Raw genomic sequence first — 24,255 nt, 5'->3', positions numbered from 1 at the left:
TCAGAGTTTGACCCACATCACCTGGCCTACTGATGCTGCCCTATGGTGTCATTTGCTGCCTACAGCCCAAAGATTCACCCTCATCTTTGGAGCTCTTCTTCCCCAACCTCACCATCTCTATGCAGAAAAACATTCCAACAACATTCAGACAGTTGCTCATTCATTTCCTGGTAAACATTTATGAAGCTTAAACATGCTAATAACTTTTTGTGCTATTGTGACTTTGTTACCATTTTGCCCTTTCTGCAAAATGCCCTTATCCCAAAAGTTGCCTACAAATGGTCATTTCAAAGAACATGGCTGTTGACATTTTGTAGAGGGAGGAGGGAGACACAGTCTCTCCACATTCTTAAAATACTCTTCCTGACTTCTGTGCATTGAGAACATTTTGAGACTTTAGGTGTGTGGTGCCTTGTCCGTGGCAGGAGTGGTGATTGGTAGGAAATGCAGGTATCGGGGGAAATGGCAGGAGTGCCTGACAGTAGAAATTTGTGTCTGATGAGAGCTGTCTCAGTGTAACCAGCACTAGCTCTTGGAACTGATAAACCATCAAATCTTGGTGACTTAAGACAACAGACATTCATCTGTTACCTAAGAAAATGGGCATTCTTGACCTGAGAGAGGTCTTCCATGTTGGCCAAATGCTGAGACCCAGGCTTCTTCCCTCTAGAGTCTCAGAGTTATATGCACTCTGCAAGTGGAAGGGGACCACACGTAAGATGTGGCCAGGACTGAAGAAGGTACACACAACCTCTGCTCACCTTCTGTTACCTAGACCTCAATCAAGCACATGATCACACTTGACTGTAAGACAGGCTCAGGGCTGTAGTCTAGTTCTTTGCCCAGAAAGGAGAAAAACAGGTCAGGTCATCAGTGGCACATTCTGCCACAGCAGAAAATGTTGCAAAAGTAGGCAACCTAACTTGGGGTGGAGGGAACAACAATAGAAAGAGAACAGGAAAGGTTAAAAAGAGCTGAAGCCCTGCCATGCCCAGAGGAATGCCTGAAAAATGTGACGTACGGCTTCCACAAGTCCTTGTGGGATGTTTTGAAGGACCTAGTGGTCCATGATATTGGGGCACAGTTCATAACATCACTTACAATGGGCAAAAACACCCTTATCCTTCCCTATATGTCATGGGTTATGTTATCCAAAGAAGACAGTGAGACAGCTTGCCATGTGGGATATTGATAAGGAACCAAGATCCATGAAAAGGAAGGGAGCAAGGCTGACAAAGGGAGGGTTTGAACCATAATGCATTCACAAAGTGTTGGCCAATTCCATGGGTACTTTTGGAGTATATATAGCCCATCAGAATTGTCCTATGCTGGCTGTAATCACTTAGTGGCCCAGGAAGATGTGCTCTTTTGGGGGGCAATTCTGCAGCTGAGACAAATGCCAAAGTGTCCCAGTGTTTGGGGCAATGAGTTCTTCCTTGCAAGGAAATCTGGGGAGCTCATCTTCCCATACCCTCACTATAATTTTAGTCCACTGCTCTGTTGTCTAGAGTAACAAAGCATCTCTCCTCTATGTTCCTGAGTACTGGCCATTAAGTATTTTAAAACAATCAACATGCCCACTCCATTTTATTCACAACCACTCCTGGTGACCATTTACATACATGAGTTTAGTTTAAACATGTGCAGGTATCTCACCTGGACCTCATGGAAGATTTCTGGGCTCCCTCATGGGCTGTTCACCATCACTATATGGGACTTTGGTGTTGAGGGTTTGGAGAGGTCCAACTGAACAGGTGGTCAGAGTCCCTCTTCCTCTAAATCTGATGATAGCGCCCCTTTGATGGGACTAAGTCACCATGGGGACCTTGACCTTTTCAATTAGGTTATCACAGAACGCATTAAGTATAAGTTCCCTCTTCTCTTGCCTTTATTTATCATTAATATGTTGAACTTCTCAGCTGGCAAAGGATAAAATCGTTGATAGCAAATGAATTAGATATCAATTAATTTCTAAAGCAAACCTAATGGGTATTTAAGAAGAGAATTTAATGTCTCATTTACTCTCTATAGCTATCTTGTTAAATGCCAATTAAGTATCTAAATATTTCCTACAAGCTTAATGAATTATAATAAGTAATAAGTGATTACCACTTTTTCCTAAGATCTTGGCTCTCCCGACTTCTGGTGCAGTGATAGCAGTTTTTTATTCTTTTCTTATTTATGATACCTAATAGACTCAAACCTTCTTAATGAGCATCAGTTACCTTACTGAGCAAAAAAGAACAAAACTCATAATCAATTCTAAAAATAAAAAATAACATTGAAATGCATACAGAGAACATGTGAGTAATAAGGATTTTTACTTGAACACTAAGCCAGAACTAATTAAAATGTTACTATAATAAATGCCTAATGTTTGATGTTCCTGGTACCTTACCATGTCCCATCACCTTCCCTACAAACCATTTCTAAACACGAAGGCAGAATGTGGATTAACAGACACAAGGCATGAATTGATAAGGCCTGGCTTGGGGTCCAGCCCTTTCAGGTTCTCTCTGCCACTCTGGGGGTACAGGGCAGACCCCAGGTTTGCTCAGCCAGACTTTTTTATCTAACACCATCTGACAGTACTCTGTGCGGTTGGAGCGGATTAGCAGCAGACACCCAGGTAGCAGGGTTCATGGAGTACCATTCCAATGGTCCTCAGTAGGGGGTGCAGAGAGCAAAGATGCAGCCTGTGGAAGTGGAGGTGGGGGGTGGTGGTAAGAAATGGTGGGAGACCCTGATCTGAGCAGAATGGGGCCCCTGAGCAGCCATCTCTTGTACATCATAAATTGTGGATATGTTTCATTCATATCAGGCCCAAATACCAGTAGCACTGGACCCAAACTGGCTACTACTAAACCCAAGGTCAAGAGTATGGACTTTGGGGTCAAATAGCCCTGAGTTTGAGGCCCACCATATTGCATCCTTGTTCTGTGAGCTCACAGTCTCTGAGTCTCAGTTTCCTTATATGTAATGTAGGGACAATATCTCCCCCAGGGGTTTCTTAGGAAGACTGTAAAGGAGGATTGATCTAAGGCATGCAATATGATGCTTGCCAAATGGCACGCATTCAGTAAGTGCCATTATTTTTAGTTAGGGTAAATGATAATGATCATTAAAATATAAATGGTGACAAGGTCGCCTTATTTCTGTTTCTGAGAACATGTCAGGTTTGTGGACTAATGGAAGTCAGTGTAGTCATAATTGTCCAGAAGCCTGTACAAGTCTCATGACAAGTGCCTGTGCGCCTTTCCTCATGGCAGGGAGACTGCGAACAACATTCATATCGAGGCCCTGACAAAGACAAAGTCCATTCTCCAGAAAATGCAGGGGACAAGTAGTAACTGCTGCATCACAATTGTTACTTCTCCAACATCCTGGTCAGGAAATACCTTGCTCCAAATGCACACTGCAAGGCGGAGGGGACCCCCTCACTGGGGCACAGGGCTGTGAGCACCACCCTATATTTCAAGGACATTCCCACTCCTCAGTGAGGCCATGCAAACCTACCCTACACAAGTACTGTCACTTACACAGTGATGAGACATTCATATGACAAATGCTAGGCAACCATTCAAGTCACGATTTTGAAAAATATTTTTATTACAAGAAAATGCTCATGATGTAGCATTAAAAAAGAAGAAGAAAAACCCAGGAGGTAAATCAAAAGCAGCAGAGACAATAACTGGTGTAGATTCTTGAGTTAAATGAGGACTTCTTAAGGCTCGCCTCAGCAAAATATCAAAGAGAGGGGAAAAAAGAGACAAAGATCCAGCTGACTCCAAATGCATTGACTTGACAGGCAATGTGGGTCTTTATGATGGTTTCTTTGGGTACAAAGAAGAGAGTTCCATTGCTCATGATATGGAAAAAATTCCTAAAACCCTCCTTTATAATAGCTTTTCTCCCCAAGTCTGATAGCCTCCAGTCATTGGATGAACAGCGCTTGAAACAATGACTAACAACAATAGCAATAATAATAATAATGGTTAACATTTATTCCATTCTTAAACCCAACGATGTTCTATGTAATTCACATGTACTGATTTCCTCCCTCTTATCTCTCTCTTTTTGCTGCTGAAATATCCTGATCCATATCAGCTTCTTTGTCCATGCTGGCATTTACTCTCCAGCTAACTTCTTTGTTCTTTCCTCACATTCATCCTTTTCCTTTTGGTTATCTTCACATCCAGCTATGATGGTTGATTTTGTGTTACCCTGACTGGACCAAAAGGTGCCTGGGTTAAATATTATTCCTGGGTGTATCTGCGAGGGTTTTTCCTTAAACCCTCACATGCTAACATGAGGTTAGCATTTGAATCAGTGGACTCAGTGAAAAGCAGATGGGTTTCTCCATTGTGAGCAAGCTCTTCCAATCTATTGAGGACTCTGAACAGATCAAAGAGATGGAAAAAAAGGGAATTTGTACCTTTTTGCTTCCTGTCTGCCTGGTTGAGTTGGGACATCTCATCTCATCATCTCCAGCCCTTGGACTGGGATTTAAACTACTGTCTCCCAGGCTTTCGGGGGCCACCAGCTTACAGAGGTAAATCACAGGACTTGTCATCCTCCATAATCATGTGAGTCAATTCCTCATGATAAAGCCGTGTGTGTGTGTGTGTGTGTGTGTGTGTGTGTGTGTGTGTGAGAGAGAGGGGGAGAGAGAGAGAGAGAGAGAGAGAGATTTGTTTCTCTGGAGAACCTTGACTAGCCCAGTGCATAAAAAACGTACACTTGAGCCACAGAGACTGAGTTTGAATCCTGCCTCGGAGATTGCCTAGCTCTACAATCTTGGGTGAGTTTCTTAATCTCTCCGTGCCTCAGTTCCACACTGTAAAATGGGAGTGATAACAGTAACACAAAAGCACATGAGGCTTTTCATAGTCTGTTTGGGCTGCTATAACAAAATATCATAAACTGGGTGGCTTATAAACAATATAAATTTATTTCTCACAGTTCTAGAAGCCAGAAGTCCAAGATCAAGGCGCTGGTAGATTTAGTGTCTGGTCAGGACCTACTTCCTGGTTCACAGACAGCACCTTCTTGCTGTGTCCTTATATTGTGGAATGAACTAGGAAGCTCTTTGAGGTCTCTTCTTATGAGGGCAGTAATCTCATTAATAAATTATCCACTTTCAAGATCTAAGCACCTCCCAAAGTGCCTGCCGACTAATGGGGTAAGCAGAATAATGCCCCTCCCCTAAATGTCCACATTCTAATTCCTGGAACCTGGGAATGTGCTACCTTACAGGGCAAAAGGGACATTGCAGGTCGGATTAAGTTATGATTCTTGAGATGGGATATTATCCTGGATTACCCAGGTGGCTCAATGTAATCACAGAGTCTGTGTAAGTGAAAGGGAAAAGTAGGACTGTCAGTGTCAGGGAAGCAGGTGTGACAGAGAAGGAAGAAGAAGTTGGAGTGAGGCTGTGAGCTAAAGAAGGTGGGCAGCCTCTTGAAGCTGGAAAAGGCAAGGTACGGATTCTCCCCTGGAGCCTCCAGAAGCAATGCAGCTTCCCAACATCTCAACTTTAGCCCTAGGAGACTCACTTTTAGACTTCTGAACTCCAGAATTAATGTGTGATAAGTTGTTACAGCAGCAATAGGAAATTAATATGGCTTCAAAGCTATAGCTTAAAAAGATTCTGTCTCTCATGGATTTACAGGAAGTTTTAGTTTTTTCTTTAAACTGTCTCTGTTTTCCAAATTAAGAAGGAAAATATTAATTACAGATGCTTACCATATGCCAGTTCTGTTCTTATGCTGTTGTAGAAAACACCCAACCATGTGGATTAAAGTCACCACTAATGTGTGGACATTCCTCATCACTGAGCTTACCATGGTTCCCAGCTCTACCATGGCCTGACCAACCCTTCTCTGTCTGCTCAAGTGCTCTACACTAATGCTCCTTCAACTCTACTAAGCATATAAAACACAGGGCATCTTGTCTAAATGAAATTCTCTCAACATCATTAGTCATTAGGAAAATGCAAGCTAAAACCATGTTGTAATAATTACAGTTAAAGAGACTAATCATACCGAGTGTTACTAAAGATGTTCAAACTGAACTCACATACACTCCTGGTGGGAATGGAGAATGGTAAAACCACTTTGAGAAACCAGCATTTTCTCAAAAAGGTAGACATACACCTAGCATATGATTGGGCTATTCTGCTCCCAGACATTCATCCTAAAGAAATTAAACTGTATATCCTCACAAAGACTTAAATAGGAATGTTTATAGAAGCTTTATTCACAGTAGTCAAAATCTAGAAACTACCTAAATAGCCATCGGCTGGCCAATGTGATGGAGTAGAACTCAGCAACTAAAAGGAATGATCTATGGATTCACTCACTGTCCATGCAACTCACAACAACATGGATGAATCTCAAAAGCATTACTCTGAGTGAAAGAAGCCAGACCCAATGGAGAATATTCTATAGGATTCTGTTTATGTGTAATGTAAACTAACTGATAGCGACAGAAGGCAGATTGGTGGTTACCTGGGACCAGGGCAGAGGGATGGATGGACTTCTGGAGACACAGGGAATCTTTTGGGGTGATGGAACTCTTGCTGTTTTGGTTGTCATGGTGGTCTCATGTGTGTAGAAGTCCACTATAATTCCTCAGATTTTGCACTTTCAATGGATGTGTTTTGTTACATATAAATCATCCCTCAATTAAGTTGATAAAAGGATAAAAAGCAGATTTTGATTCACAAGTCTAGGCTTGGCAGGCAAGCCTGCATTCCTAATCAGCTCCCTGTTGCTGCACAGCTGCTGGTCGCAGGATTACATTTTATGGAGGAAGACTCTAAGACATCCTCTCTTTACTTCCTCCGTTTGCAGCAGGCAGATTTGATTCCTTTTTTTGCTAAGAAAATAAAGACCTTCACAGCTATGGCAACTTTACACAAGAGAATATTACTTGGCTGTAAAAAAAGAAGGCAATCTCACCTTCTGTGACAGCATGGATGGAGCTGGAGAGCATTATACTACTAAGTGAAATAAACCAGACAGAGAAAGACAAATACCACATGATTTCACTCATATGTGGAATCTAATGAACAAAATAAACAAACAAGCAAAATAGAAACAGACTGATAGATACATAGAACAGACTGATAGCTGTCAGAGGGGCTGGTGAAAAAGGTGAAGGGATTAAGCAAAAAGAAAAAGAAAAAATAGACATAGACAACAGTATGGTGGTAACCCCAGGGACAGGGGGTCGGGGAGGTAGAGGAAGGGAAAGGGGTGACAAGCGGTGGTGGAAGAAGGCTTGACCTGTGGTGGTGAACACACAATACAATATGCAGATGATGTATTATAGAATTGTACACCTGAAGCCTAAAATATTGTTAGCGTAATTTTCTTAACGGATGCCATCCCAGTAAATTCAATAAAAATTGAAAAGAAAAGGAAATTTCTCCAGTTCCATCCTATAGCCCAGATTCTCATTCTAGTCCACAGGACCTAGAAATCTGCATTGTTAACTAGCTCCCCAGGCAATTCTAAATATGATGCTGGTGGTATAGGGGTCAGCTTGTCCACACATTGCCTTGCAAGATGGACATTAAAATTAGTGAGAACAAATGAAGGACAAGGATTTAAAAACTAAGTACTAAACAAGTGTCTGCTGTTATTATGGAAATAAATTGTTTTTCTTCAAATGCTAAACTATATAAAGATAAGAAGAAACTGTCTTAGAACACAGTTGAGAGCTAAAGCTATTGCTCTTATTTCACCAGGTAGGTAATTGAAAGCTAAAAAGGCTCTGGAAACAAGAGATTTAACAGACTGAAAAGTTGGTTTTTGGAGTCAGAAACACTTATTTGATTCCCAGATATGGTCCTTACTATAGTGTCATCGTAAGCAACTTATTTCACCTCTCTGAACCTCAGTTTGCTCATTTGTAAATAAAAATACCTGTCTCATAGTACTGTTGTAAATGCTAAATGAAATGAGTGTAAAGTACTTACTATGTCTGAAAGAGAACACACCCAATAGATGAGGATATTGTTATTCTTACTAATGTTGGCAAAAAAAAAGAGAGAGAGAGAGAGAGAGAGAGAGAGAAGAGAAAATAAAGATCTTCAATAAGGAAGTTCCCCCAATATCTCTCTCCTTAATATGGGCAACAACGTGGATACATGCAGGGTAAAATACTTTAAAAGACCCACCCACTCACCTTTTCATTATGATACTTCCTTGAGCTTTACTTGGAAGCACACCTGACTGGTATCAAAATTGCATTGAGATTATGGTAGTATCACTCTAAATCTTTGAACAGATTCCTCACCTTTGCTTAAAACATCCATTTCAGGCATGATTAGAAGACAATAAAAATATGGGGTAGGAAGTATTGAGACAATATAATTAATGCCTTTGGACCCACAGAGATTAGAAATAATTCAAGACCAAACAGAAAGGCTGATGACCATCTTGTGCTCTTGCTTAGCGTGCTGGTCAGCCTTAGGTTTCTCTGCAGGACACAAGGTGTCCACGTGTAAAACAATCCCTTGCCCTGGACACAAACCCTTCAAGTATAGGATGAAGCAAAAATAGCTTTACTGTTGTATGTAAAACAGAGTTTCTTCTTGTATTATTATTTATTAATTATTGTATTACTTGCCATACAGACAGCTGTAAACCTACTTTTGCCCCACCCTGATGCTCTGAAGAATAAAGCTTCATGGGGACAGAGTTCCTGGGATGTCATCATGATAATCTCACTAGTAGTAGAAACTACCTCTCTCTCATTCCAGTTGTTCCTAATGGCAACCCAAACCATATCTCAACAGAGTAATAATTTAAGATAGTTTAAGAATCTCAGAATAGCACTAGGGAGTCAAAATTATGGAGGCTGTACTAATAAATTCCAAATTCCTTGTGTACTGGCCTGAACAAAACAAATAAACCAACAATAACTAGAAGGAATATTGGGTATAGCTATGCTATTTTATAAATTTTATGAACTTGTATGCTGGTATCCAGTATCTCTTTAAGTATTAGTACAGCAAGGAGAAGGGAGCAGACATTACATACCTGTCCCTTTAGCTGTTAATTCTTTTATGGTGTCATTTCAGAAATTTATGAAAACAGGGAGAATTTAAGAATCATAACCTTCCTTCAGCACAATCAAGTTTTATATGTATTACTTAATGTTTCGCTCATAGCAGCTATTCAGTAAATGTTTGATTCCTTAAAAAATAATAGTTTGTCTTTTAAAGGTTTTAAAAACAATCTTTGTAATCTGGTACAAGTTTGGACAAAAAGGCGGCTAAGACCTAGTCACTCAGAAGTGGAATTACTCAACCTTTTTATGTATGCCAGACACATTCTGTCTTCCTGTCTTAAAGAAAAAAAGTAAAGCCAGAGTCACCTGGAAAAATGGTTTCCTAAGTGTTCTCTCTTCTTAGATCCTCATGACTTTATGAAATAAGCAACAACAAAACTCCTCTAAAGCTAAACTAACGTGAAATAACCCAGGGCTTGAACTTGTCGCATGACGTTGCTTTAAATTTTAATGCGAACTCGGGAATAGATTTGTGAACAGCAAGGTAACACCAAGACCATGAAATATTGATTCTGTGCATTTTCTTATGCATTTTTATTCTCCAATTTAGTAAATTTTTCATCTTGCCTGCACTTAGAGGTTGCCTATGAAGTCCTCACTACCAATTGTATTAGTTGTTGTAAATAAATAATCATCACCCAAGCTGTTTGAATGACTGGAGGTGGACAGGACCCTGCTTCTCCTGAGCACTAACTTCCCACAGCCCAGCACATGGAGGATGAAAACGATGATCACAATTTTCCATACAACACAGGAACAGACACTTTCTAGAGGAAGGAGGGTTTTAAATTAAGCGACAATGAGGAACTCAAATATTTCAACAGATGCTAAATCACTGTTCTGACAACTGCCCATATTGGTGTGGGAGAAGATGAAACTGATTTTTGATTGTGTGTTTATTTGTAATAGTTTACTTTCAATGTTTATTTGTTTGTTTTTAATCAAAACATCAGGATAGAATGTCATTGCATACATGTTTCCTGGATAAGATAATCAAGTGAGAAATGTTTCATACCCCTACTTTGGAGAAAAGAAAAGTGCAAGACTTTTACCACTAACTCTTGTCTATGTACAAACAGTCTCATTTTATCAATTGCATGAAAAGACAACTCTGTCAAATATTTATCACTGTTTTCATTCTGTAGTGTATGTCTCTGTCCCAGAATATACATCTACACTTCTATATTCAATATCTTACAGGAGGTGAGATCTGAAAGAAAGATGGAAACCAGTTGTGACAGTAAATGGCATGCCCCTTGGTAAATAACACATGGGAAGGTCCAATGTGTTCTGCCACTTGTGTATGTCACTGTGACTCTTTTACAGACGTTACACATTAATTATTACTTCTCTGTTGTTGAGTCTGATTGGCTGTTTATCCAGGTTCACGGTCACATTGACCAGAGATTCATCACAGACTATTCTATGGGCCCCAATTTTCTTATTCTGTATTTCCATAACACAACAGAGGAGGAGGTGGGGTAAGAGCAGTTTGAATATTTAGACTTGAAATAGATGAAAATGTGGTCTCTTTTTATTTGATCAGTAATACAGCCATCCTATTGTGTGAGCAATAAGGTCCCTCATTCTTATTTTTTCTTCCTGTTTTATAGTTATTACAAGTACATATACTTGCTTGTTGCAGAAAAAACTTACACCATAAAAACAATAAAGATTTGTTTTACTCTCTACCTCTGACATCGCCATCTGGTGAAAAAGAAACAACATAGGAAGAAAATAAAGATCTTTAATAATGTGTTATTTTAGTTTTTTACTTCAGCATACATTTTAGTGGTCTCTACATAGTCTTTTGGTAGTTTTTAAACCTTTTTGAAGCCATCCTTAGTTTCTCTATGTACTTTTAAATCCTTAAATACCTGATTTAGATGCTATCTAAACTCATGGGGAAAAAGAAAATTTAATTGTTTAAATAGGCTCCAATTAGGATTATTTTCCCTAAGTTTGGTGGTTTTTGTGTTTGTTCAATAAGTCTGCATATTGGAGGAGCAATTATATATATGTTCATCTCACCACACTGAATGTTGTGTTAGGCCAGACAAGTCGCAGAGGTATTCATCTGCAAATACTGTCACCTTAAAACAGGTGTGGTGCAAGCACAGGTACAGCAAGATGTATCAAGTCGACCCAAGCCATGCATGTTTGGACTAGACATTAGTGTGAGCACAGGCTCATATCTCTCCTTAAACTCTTTTTGAACTCTTCCCTCCACCCCTAGCTAAAACCCCTAGCTAGAGAGAGTTGGCAGGGGAGAACTGAAAACTATGGACTGACCCAATAAAACTAGGAAAGACTGGGAATGTTTTGGTAGACATAATACAGAAATCGTGAGACTCAGAAAGGCATTAAGGGTTCAACTTACAATCCTTTCCTAAGAAAGAGCATTATCATCACGAATGAAACACTGTGCTCTGGTGAGACCTATGTGTTTATCTGGAGAAGTAAGAAATGGGTGGTGCATGGATAGGCTGTGTGGCAGGTGCTGATTTCATAATTTGAACTTCACTTGAACTTCAAGGGTCAGCATTGTGACAGGAGCACTTCAGGAGTCCACGATTAGCATGGTGGCCACATGGGGAAGAAAGGGACGAGGACTTGTGCATTATGGAAAAAACTTGAGGATACCCTGGGAGAAATCATTGTTTTCCCAATTAGAAGTAGGGCATGTTCAAGGTGAGGGAAGCTCCCCTGGTTGGTGGCACTAACAAAGATCAGAAGTTTCTGAAAGCAGGGACATTGAGAAGACCTAGGATTCAAGTAGCTGCCACATCAAAGAAAACCCTTTTGGGGTTATAGAGGCATTTCCTCCATGTGTCAAGCAATAGTACCAGGAAAGAGCCTGGGCATAGCCAAAGTTTACACTGGAGCAGAGGCTGTGCCAAATGAAAAGGGAATAGAAAACACTGAAGCGAGAACAACAGCTCCCCTCTATGCATGGAAAGAATTGTTGCAGAGATAAATATCCTTGTGAATGCTACTCATAGCTCAGGCTTCCTCTCACCACCTCCAGCTGCTCAATAACAATGAGGGTGTTATAAATTTATACCAAAGAAGCCCTCCAGTTTGAGATCTGAGAAGCCAAGAACAACCAAAGGGAACCAGGAGGGGAAGCAAAGACAATTTACTCAAAATGTTTATGGAAAAACACCAGCCCTGCTTACACATCACATCACTTTAAGATGAATAACTAAAGTAGCAACAACATCAATTCTAGGGAGCATTTCAAATTATAGAATATTGAGAAAATGTGTGCCATGTGCAAAGGGCATAATCAACAAAGACAATGTCAAGAATATGTTCTTGTGTCTCCAATATTATGCAAAAAATTAGGGGGTCTGTGAAACCAGAAATGAAAAGTAGAATAATAAGATTTAAGGGAAAAGAAAGATGGGGAAAACATAGGCAGTTTAGAAAATGAAATTACATGAGTGAAAAGGCTGTAAGGACAGAATTCAGTATCTCTTAGGGACCCTAAAACAAAGAGGCAACACTGCAAGGGTCAACCAAGTGATGTGGGGGATGAGCTAATCAGAGTGCCTGGAATAGAGACAAAAGGGTCAAGACTGTGATGGTAATGAGAAAGAAGATGCTGGGAATGGAAGGCAAGACTACAAATTTCTGCAAAAGATCCCAGAAGAAAGAAAATGAAGCAGAAATAAGAAATATAATAGAAGAAATTTTTCTGAGGGGAAAAAAGAAGGTTTCATTCCTAGGAAAGGCCACTGTGTTGTTACAGACCATAAGTGAAATATCTAGAGATACCTTGGAAATTTTGTTTTACTTTTAAGGACAAATAGAGAATGTGACGAACATTAAAAGGGAAGAAAGTTGCTAAGTAGAAAAAATGAGAAATCTGTCCAGCTCCAGAATTCCTTCTCAGCCAGAAATATAAGAAAAAGAAATGGAACAACATCTAGAGAACGCTGATAGTGAAAAAGCTGTGAAATAAGAAGTCTAATATCGACCGAGATTCTGTTCATATATAAAAACAAGAAAAAAAAATGGAAAGAGATATTTGTAATCAACACCCTGATGTTATTTCTGTTTAACTTCAGTTCATTCTTCTCAAAGTAGCCAGACTGATCTCAAAATGTGTATCAGATCATATTGCTGTTCTTCATGCCATGGATGCTAAAACAAACCAAAGTATCAAAATGCCTATAAAGATCTGCTACCGACTACTTGTCCAGTTGCATTTCAAGCAACAGTTTCCTTTGATCTCCAGACACCCTGACTTCCTTGTCATTCTCCAGTGTGCCCACCTCGTCCCACTTTCATGTTCGTGGGTATTATTCACTGAGTAGACCCTGCTCCTCCACTCTTGCCCTTAATGACTGACTTCTACTCATCCTTCAAGTTTTGACCACTTCCTCAGGGTTGACACCTTTCCTTGGTGCTCAGTTAAAATTAGGCCACCCTGTAACATTCCATTTTTTTATAACCATGCTTTTTTTTTTCTATTGAGGTAAAGTTCACATAATATAAAGCTTACCTTTTTAAAATAAACAATTCAATGGTATTTAGTACATTTACATTATTATACAACCACCACCCCTATCCAGTTCTAAAACATTTTTGTTGCCCCAAAAGGAAACTCTGTACCCCATAAACAGTTACTGTCTCTTCATTGTCCCCTCTTCCTAGACCCTGGCAACCACTAACCTGTGCTCTGTCCCTATGGATTTACTTATTCTGGATATTACACTTGATACATGACCTTTTGTGATGGGTTTCTTTCACTTAGCAAGTTTTTGAAGTTCATTCATGTAGCATGTATTAGTACTTAACTCTTTTTCAGGCTGAATAATAAATATCTCCTTGTATGTATATACCATAATTTATTTATTATTCATTCATTCACCCATTGATGGATATTTGTGTGGATTCTTTTTTTTTTTTTTATAAATAGTGCTACTATAAACATTCATGAATAAGTATCTATTTGAACCTTTTATGGACTGATCATGTCTCCCAAAATTCATTTGTTGAAACCCTAACTACCAGTGTGATGATATTAGGAGATGGGGTCTTTGGGAGGTACGCAGATTTAGAGGGCATGAGGATGGGGCTGCTGTGATGGGATTAGTGCCCTTATAAGAAGGGAGAAAGGCCCCAGAGCTTCTTACTGTGCCATGTAAGGACAAAATGAGAAGGCAGCCATCTGCAAGCCAGGAAGAGAGCTCTCACCAGAATTTAACTGTGTTGGCACCCTAATCTCAGAATTCCAGCTTCCAGAACTGTGAGAAATGAATGTTGTTGAAGCCACCCAGGCTATGGTATTTGGTGATGGCAGCCAAAGCTGACTAAGACAGATTCTCTGCTTTCAATTCTTTTGGAGCATCAGACTTCTTAAATTTATTACACATATCCATCCATATTCTAGTGCAATACTTGTTTGGGTGATTCTTTGTTTAGTATTTAGGTTGTCCACATTAGACACTGAACTCCCCAGGTGCAAGAAATGTGTTTTTCTTTTACCACCGGGGCACCTAGCATGGTGCTGACCCACAGGAGATACTGATAAATACATGTGAATGAATGAATGAATGAGAAAGCAAGTAACCCAGATTGATGACCAAGTTAACAGGACCTGAAAATCGACTTTTGAGGTATCTGGAAAGAAAGAAGGCAAGATTTTTTTTTTTTTAAATAAAGGTGTTTATTTTATTTTCTTTTTTCTTTTTTCTTTTTTTATTTTATTTTAATTTATCTTTTCAAATACATTTGTCTCTGCCTCCCCCCCACCGCTTTCCCTTGCCCCCTCCCTCCTTCCCTCTCTCAGCTCTTCCCCTTTGGTTTTGTCCATGAGTCCTTAGATTTTTCATGTGGCTCAAATATAGCCTGTCACCATCATTAAAAGGGTATTCCTCTTCAGCAAGCAGGCATTATTGTGTCTGACACATCGCAGACTCTGAAAACCTCAGATGCCACAAGTTTAGGGAAAGAACGTTTTGGTCATACTGTGCCTGTTCCACCAAATCTTCAAACTGGTGCTATGCCAAGGAAAGACAGATTCTTGTTAAGAAGTCTGGGTAGGGGACTCCAAAGGGACCCCAGCTCCTGGGGCAGAGCACATTCTGAATTGCAAGCTTTTCTTTCTGGATCTTTTCAGAGAGGCAAGTCAGGTCATGAGAATGACACTCAAGGCTGATTGTGTTGGTTTTTAAGATTCTGGGGCTGAAGTTGAGTTTGTTTTCCGTTTGTTCTTTTGATGGCTGTTCCACCAACTTTCTCAGTGCTGATAGTGTTTGCAATGCCTCGTTTATTCTGTAGCGCACCCGAGCAAGCATGCTGTGTGGGCTGTGGGACGTAGCAGCTTGAACATTCTTTTACCTTCCACTCATTGTCCCTGATGCTATGCTTCTGGGTCAGCCTTCATGTCTCTCTACCTCTTTCTATGAGTGTGTATGTGTGTCTCTCTTTGACAGCTTCCCTTTTCTATCCTGACTTCAACTTTGCTTCTATCTATATTTGTCTCTGCTCTTCCTGTTCTCTCTCTCTTTCTCTCTCTCTCCCCCTTTCCCCCTTTCTGTGTCTCTCCTAAGGGAGAGAACCATGAACCATGTGTATATATTGATTGTTCTATCTCTTCAGGGCTGCTGTTGTCCCTTCAATAAGCCCCTTCCTGTCTCCAAGTGGCTGCTCTTATCTCCCTTACAATCAGGGGAGACCGGAGCTGGCTGCAATGAATGTGAGGAAGTCTTTATAATGAACAGGATCTCTCTGCTGTTTACACAAACACTTCAACGACACAGGGAGCCAAGCAGAGCAGTCTGATGAGAATGTAATTAAATGTGGGGGAGTGAATAGAAAGGGGGGGCGGTGGACAGGCTGGGCTAAGTGATAAAACAGAGTGGTGTTAGAAGACAGCAGATTAACACAGGGGCAAAGTTTGCGTTTAACTGGACTCTATCATTATGCGCTGACAATTTCTAGGAGCCAGGCACTGACCTAGGGGATAGAGGACCGTTGTGACATAGCCACTGCCCTACATGGATTTCATTGACTAACACAGTGCTCAGATGCAATAGAGATGCAGACAGTCAGTGGGGGTGGAAGCTGAGAGGAGAGCAGAAAGATGTCAGAGGTGAGTTGGTGTTAGAGCAGAGCCCTGAAGGAGGAAAATGACTTGCTAAAAAGAGAATCTGAAGAAGGCAAGGTGCTCTAGGCTACCAAAGCAGACTGAGCCAGAGTCAGGAAAGTCAAAGTGCTCCAGGGGGGCAGAAAGAATGTCCTGATTTTCCCATTTTGGAGGGTGGGTAAGGAGAGAAATAGGTGGGCAGGGCTATGATGTCAGGTGCACTGGGTGGGGAACCTGAAGACACTGTGAGTCTCTGTGGTGCTGTCTGCCAGAACCTTCTGTATCTGAAGGTAAAAATGTCCTGAGGTGGTAGCCACAGGTGGCTGTTGAGCAACTGAGCTCTTCAGATGTGGCTAATGTGATGGAGGAGTTACATTTTTATATTTATGAGTTCTAATTAATTAAAATATAAATTTAAATGGTTATATAGCCAGGGACTACTGCATCAGCACAGCACTGCGAAGTCTTGGCCAGCGTCCCTGGAGAGATGTTGCATTTAAGAAAGACCATCTGGTGACAGTGTGACGAGTGGAGCAGAGAGCCTGATACTTCAGGGAGAAAGATTCGACATTGTAAGGGAGAGCAGGGATGACATGAACCTGGGCAAGGATTGGGGACACCCAACACGCCCGGTACCTCGGTAGTGGTGGGGGGGATGTCACACTGGGAGACACAGGACCACTGTAGCTGGAGTCCAGTGGCAAGTCGAAGCTGTGTTGACGTACCAGGGGTGACCATATGGGCCTGGGCTCCAGGCTGTGCATGTGGTAGTGAGACTGGGAGGGTCTCTGATGCTTAATTTGGCTATGAGTTCAGGAATATCTGAATCCTGCCTTTGACAAGCCGCCCTTCCCTTCAGGTCTCCAAGAGTGTGTTCTCTGCCAAGGGAGCACAGGAAACTCTTGGCTCCAATGTCCTGAGGCCCAAAGGTACCACAGGGCCTCTCCTGCCTCCTTTTCCTAAAGGCATGTTTTATTCTCTGATGAAAAATAGACTCAATTTAAAACAAAGGAAATTTCATCCAATCTTAACAGTTTATTTTTGGAACTTGACAAAATCTGAAGATATTCATGGAAAAAATAGAGGTCCAGAGATAGAGAAGATGCTTGGGAAGAAGGAAAAGGAGAGTCTTGCTCTTAGTATGATTTATTTTAAAAATATGATAATTAAAACAGTGTAAATTTGGTACAGAGGCAGACAAATTAATCAAAAGAACAGAATAGTCAGTATTGAAGAAACCCTTAAATACACACAGAAACTTGTTGAAAAACAGAGATGGCAAAACAAACGAGTGGTAGTGAGAAGGGATGTGTTAATCAGTAAATGTCATGGAGGACAGGCTATCATTACAGAGAAGAAAGAATATTTTATCCTCACTTTATACTGTATACAATCATCAAATCTCAAAGTAATAAGTACCAAAATAATGGAATTTTTAGCAGAAAATTTATGAGACTGTATTTGTGATCTTGGAGTACAGAGGTTTTATGCTTTTTAAAAACAGTAAACAAAACCACAAAACATCAAGGATAAAGTTGTTACATTTGACAAAATAAAGGACATTTGTATAAATGACTGACAAAAAGATATTATTTGGAATACATAACACCTTCCTATAAATCAATAATATGAAGCCAAATAGTCCACTGGAAAAAATGGTCAAAGGATACCAATCGAGGCAGTGCAGTGTATGCAAATCAAACAGGCAATACTTAAATAAAAGAGCTCAACCACATTAATAAGTCATAGATATGCAAGTTAAAATGAGACACCATTTTCCCACCCATTCTATAATGCCGATTTTTGCTGAGTATGTGAAGAAAAAGATACTCTCACACATGACCAGAGTGAATGCAAATTGGTGTGACTCACTTGGATATCAATTTAGTAATAACAAATAAAATTGAAGATGTGCACATTTGATGACCTTGCACTTCAGTTGCTAAGTATTTACCCTCAATAATCTTTCCCACATGTGCACAAGCATTCATGAGAGTGCTACTTGTGAGTAAGGGGAATTGGAGACACCGGCCGCAATGATGAAATAAGTCAGTAACATCATACCAATACGTATCAATGCATCAATACAGCCAGTAGGGAGTGAATGAATGAATGAATTGTAATCCAGGAACGGTGTTACCTATCAAGATATAGGTCACAGTCTGGGCAACATTTATTAAGAAATGGGGTCACTGCCTAACAAAGGCACATGCGTGATTCTGTGGTTCTTCCTTTTCTTCTTGCTTCCGCACAGCTGCATTGGTAAGTTCATTCACCTGCTTTATCTACAAAACCCTGCTGGCATTACCTAGTGGCAAATGAAGCCTTGAAAAGGGACATTTCCCCACATTAAGCCCGTTCACAAATGGGCCATAAATTCCACATACAGCTCCAAAATCAGAGTCCAAAAATAGTCAAAACATTGGCAGCCTCACTGAGGAGCACGGCTTCCCACAGCGGCTGCTTCTGAGAAGACAACTCCATTTGGCCAGATTTGCACTGATGTGTCTGTTAACAACATGGCCTCCTCTATTTACAGACTTTTTGAGGATTTCCCAGGGCTTGGAGAGATGTTTGCACAAACTGCCTTCCCAAGATAAATCCCAAATCACAGAGCCAGGGCCTGGCATCAAATTGAAAGACAAAAGGAAGCTAATTAAAACCTTGCCAATGGACCCAACAGAACTAGACATTTCAAGTGGAATCAATACAATATAAGCTCCATGAGATCCAGGACCTTTTACCCATTTTTTTCACGGCTGAGTCCCTGAACTGAATTCCTGGCATATAACATGTGATTAGTAAATACTTGTGGAAAGAAAGAACTGAATCTGGTTCATCTCCAGTTGTTGAGCCGCTACTCTGTGTGGAGTAGGAGTCTGGATTTACAGGTTCAGCCTGGGAGAGGAAAGAAATTCAAAATCAGACAACAGCAGCAGAATATGTTATAACCAAAATGTGTAAATATTTTGTGTAAATAAAATGTGTAAATATTGGGTTCTGGTTCAGGTGCTGAGAGGGAATTGGGATCACAGAAAAAGGTACGGAGGTATGGAAATGAGTGCTGTATTTAGGGACCATCTGGTGGAGTGAAAGATGCAGCTTCCAAAAGTATAGGCAAAGGAGACTCTCCCTCAACAACAAGCAGAGCCAGTGATCATATATATTTGTCTAATCACTATGTTGCACACTTAAAACTAATATAATATTCTATGTCAACTGAAATTTAAAAATAAAAAATGTAAAACACTGAAAAACTTTAGCACATGATAAAGTCCAGGCACCATGGTTAGTGCTAGAGATACAAAAGCAAATGACAAGACTTGACCTTGGCCACTAGAACAATCTACAGTGAGACATTAACAAAGGTTTGGCCTTGGCTCTCTTTGTATTCCAAGGCCTATAATGCACTTAGCACAAAGCTGATGCTCAGTAAATGCTGGGTGAACAAATGAAAGGACAATTCAGAGAAGTTTGCTAAGTGGAGATGATAAATAAAAGGGTAGACTCAGGCTATATGTTTATTCAGAACAAGGAAGCAATGAAAGATTTAGAATAGTGTGGGCTTTGAAGTTAGCTGACCCAGGTTCAACTCCTGGTCCCACCAAGAGTAGAGGATCTGTGATGAAATCATTGAAATCCATGGGCCTCAGTTTCCTCATCTATAATACCTAGGTCGTCAAGGCCAGCACAGCTGTTTACACAGGCAAAGGCCTACCTAATCCATTTTCATGGCCTCACGCTCCAGAAGGCAGTTTCAGCACTCTGAGGCAACTCAATGTTTAGGAGCACCTTTGGAGTTGGACAGACCCAGTTTGAAGCAATGCTCCACAACTATCAAGCAAGGTAACATTGGAAATGCTAGTTCACATCTCTGCAGCTCAAGCTCCTCTTCTGTGAAATGGGGATAATGACTGTATCTACCTAGTAGGGTATGGGGAAGATTAGAAATGTAAAATCAGTTCCCAGTACCTCCCAACATCTCTTAATAAATGGAGTTGAAGTTACAGTTGATTGTAGATGGCCTGATGTTTGATATCTCAGCTACTTAATTCTAATAGCCTACAGCAATGCAAACCTACACAAGTGTTGCGTTGGTTAGGTTTTGCTACATATCAAATCAGCACAACTTCGTAGCTTAGAAAAACACACACTTATTACCTTACAGTTTCTGTGGGGCCAGAGTCTAGGAAGGGCTTAACTGGGTTCCCAAATGACTATAACCGAAGTGTCCGTCAAGGCTGGGGTCTCATCGGAGGCTCTTCTGGGAAGGGTTTGCTTATGTAGTTGTTGGCAGAGTTCAGTTTCTTGCTGGCTGTTGGCCAGAGGCTCCTCTCAGTTTCTTGTCCTGTGGCTGGTGTTCAGAAGCTTTCCCAAGTTCAATTACAACTTTCCTTTCTTGGGGGTGTAATCAGGAAGCGATGCGGCCCTACAGCTCTTCAGTTGGTGATTTTTCCTGCTACGTGAGGCAAATACTTTCATTAATGAAAGAAAACAAACAAATAATAAGCAAAAATAAAATATATAACTGAAAGGAAAAGAAGAGGAAAATATAATTTTTAAAAAAGTCACCTGAATTGGGTTTTCAGAACATCAAAGGAAACCTTTGCTACAAGGAAAGGCTCGGCCCCAGGACAGGTCCTTGGGTGGATCAGGGAGATGCCAGAGCTCTGGGCCAAAGCTGTGGGTTTGGTTGTGGGATCCTGCTCTGAGCTTGACTAAACTGTATTTGAGGACAGAACTGGTTGTCATCTGAGCTTGTTAGAGGCCTTTAAGGACAGGTAGCATCTAAGCTTTTGGAAAAAATCAACTTCTTCCTGAAATGGACACATACTTGAAGGTGACAGGGGCTCTATTTTCTTCACCCCCACCCTCTGCCCCACCTGGTGGCTGAGACTTCAGGGAGCATGGCTCTGTGCATGAATGGGTTTAGGAGGCAGCCAGACCCACAGAGCCCTAAAGAGGGACCCGGGGCTACTTAAACACCATCTCTGTCCACTCTGAGTGCTCCCAAAACCTGGATCAAGGCAGGAAGAGCAGACCAGCTTCTTAGACCACTCAGGTGCTCCAAAGGACCTTAGGGAGGGGTTTTCAGGAGAAGGGGTGATATCAATGCTTGGATGGAAGAAGCCAACTGAAATCAATGAGAATTGATTTAGTGTGCGAGGGTCACTGTGTGAAAACCTACTACTTCTTGATAGAGCTTCATGAATATTAACTAGGTTAAGATCAATAATGAGCTGATTTTCAGATGCAAACCTGATTTCTTGTGTAGATGAGAAGGATGGAATGATGTTTCTCTCTGTGCTGAGCCCATCCAACACTGAGTGGGACGAAAATCCCAAATCCCAAATGGAAGCCACGAGGCGCAGGCCTTGTCCCATGTTTCCACAAATGAGTTTGTTGGACATCCTCTCTCTCTGTGTTTTCATCTGAGGATGGTCTGTGTTTGAGGCACATAAGCAAAAATATGCATTTGTGTGTGTTTATCATTTATTGATTCATCAGTCTTGTTTCAATCAGTTTTCCCCATCAGTGCTCTTGACCTTCTTCACATCTCATTTCAGCGTTTGTCACGGCCTTGTAATGAGCCTCCTTGCTTTCAGTCTTATCCTTTGGCAATCCTACAAAACACCACGACGATTATTTATCTAAAGCTCTGATTCAAAACAAATCTCTCCTCTCCCCAAAACTCTGTCCAATCTCCCCTCTTGCCTTCAGGAGGATGTCCTAAGTCCTTAGGACATTATTCAAGACACTTCATGATATTACCAGACTGCATTTATACCCCTACAAGTGGCACACATTTCAGCTGGAACCTAAAAGACAGAAATGACCTAGCCCTGAGAAGTCATGGAGGGAGAAAATTCTAGGGAGACTAATTAAAATTTAAAGGCTCCGAGGTATAAAAGGCCACAATGTGTTCAAAGAACAGAAAGAGAGCTACTGTGTGTGAGGGCTGCAGGTAATGATCAACCAGTTAGGAATCACCCTTTCCTATTTGGGCCTGACCTGAACACCCACCCAGGATATATTATGAAAGCAGATTCTAGGCATTTTGTGGGGTGTATTAATCAGTATTAAAATTGTGATACATATCACACACGAGGACCAGATATTTTTATAGCACGACTATTTTCCCCCAGGAGGGGAAACTTGGGCAGAATCAGGACCCTACCTCAGCTCACAGGGAGTGAAACCAGGATTCCAAGGGTCCCTTTTCTCTTTCATGTATACTGTCAGACTTCTTCTCAAACAAGCTGTAGGACTTGGATGAGGCTCTATTGACTTTTGCTGGCCAATCCGGAAGCTGAGGACAAGTGTTCTCCTCCATATTTCTGAGGAGTCACCTTCTCCCGTGCCTTCAATTGAAGTCAAACACTTCTCGGAACACCACTTACCGGGAACTTCCCCTGCCCTGGGCAGACTGGGTCACGTTCACTTAGCTGCCTTCCATTATCAACTGACCCTTTATCTTCCACGGAGATTTATTGGGACCTCAGAGACATGAGAAGCGGCCAGAGCCCTGATGCTTTTAGACACACCCAGCACATTTCTGCCTGTCCTCATTCTTTCCCCTCTGCTATCTCTTCTGGCTCTCCCACAGCCCAAGAATGCCACAGGATATGAACCACTGTCCCTGCTTTGCAGATGTTGAAAGTGAGGCCTAGATCCTGTGAATGACACCCCAGTCTCACTGTGTGGGGAGACAGAGCTGTTAGGCAGATTCCTATGCCTGATTCACCCAACTATTTCTTTTATTCACGTACGCTCTAGGGTCTCAAAATTGGAGGATGTTAGGTAACAGGGAAAATAGGTTTCGAATGATTTCATATTCCCCAACTCAGACTGGACCTTAACACTTCCCTGAAATTGTACAAAGGCTCAGCCCACATTCCCGTCCTTCCGAAAGACGATTTCCAACCTTTTCCACTTTCCCCGAAACTTGTGTCCCTGATCCTCATACCTTGCTGTCAGCAGAGGAGCTCAGCTCCTGGTAGGCAGCATTTCATAAGCCATCCTCACCACCCAATTAGGGAACACACCCCAGACCCCCAGGGCTCCCCTCCCCAGACTCCCACAGCAGAGCATCGCGGTGCCCAGGTCGGTCATAGTCTGCGGCTGCTCCCTATCCCCTCTCTTCTCCACCCTTACCAGGCTGCTCCACGAAGGGGCTCTTGGCCTTGCTTGTTTCTTTGTTCCCACCTAAGTTGCTTTTTCTCTCCCATCTCTAGTTTCCCCTTCTTTTCCATTCTCTTTTTTTCTATACTTTAACCAAACACCAACCTCACCTGGACTTGCCTGCACATCACCCATGGACTCCTACAGTTCCATGGACTCCCTCTCCTTGATCCTCAAAATTATCTATCTACCCATCCGTTTGAGTTCAAGCCAATCTCAGGCCAATTTATCAAAATCTCACCAATCTTTTTTTGGACATGACATATATAATTCTCATCATTCTTTTAAATTTAGCTTAATCACACAGTTTACAAATTTTCACCTTGAAAGTACTGAAATGATAGAAAGCAGAAGTCACTACCTAACACCAGCAGGCTTACTTTCCTCCCCAAAGGTGATCTACTTAGCGATTTTTATGCATACCTATGTAGAAAAGGGCATATAGACATGTGGTTTAGTTTTGCTGCATATTGTACACATTGCCCTGCTCCTTTCTTAACCATTCAGTGAGAGTGGCATGTTAGATCTGATGGGCACTGCCTCGCAAGAGATAGTTGTGTGCATCTCTTCCCAACTCCATGTTAAGTACCATTGTGTTGACAGCTTGAAGTTGGCCATAGTGAGAGGAGTATTTACACCACAGGAAGGAGCAAATGCTGCAAATCAGGGCTTCCTCCACCCCCTTCTAAAGAGAATCAGTTGTTAAATATATACTGCTGATTATAGATATCTTTTCATGTCTATTTGAACACATTTATGTCATGTATCTTAAAGGCTGCAAAATTTCTGACATCATGGACAAGCCCAGCTTCCTTAGCCAGTCCCTGAATGAAGGGTGTTTCCATTATATCCACATTTTCACTTGCATGCACAACCCTCCACTGAGCCTTGTG

The sequence above is a fragment of the Pteronotus mesoamericanus genome, unplaced genomic scaffold (assembly GCF_021234165.1).
Source record: "Pteronotus mesoamericanus isolate MK-2021 breed Mesoamerican mustached bat unplaced genomic scaffold, CSHL_Meso_final contig_25, whole genome shotgun sequence".
Lineage (NCBI taxonomy): Eukaryota > Metazoa > Chordata > Mammalia > Chiroptera > Mormoopidae > Pteronotus > Pteronotus mesoamericanus.
The sequence above is the reverse complement of the archived record's forward strand: the minus strand, read 5'-3'. Positions refer to the sequence as shown.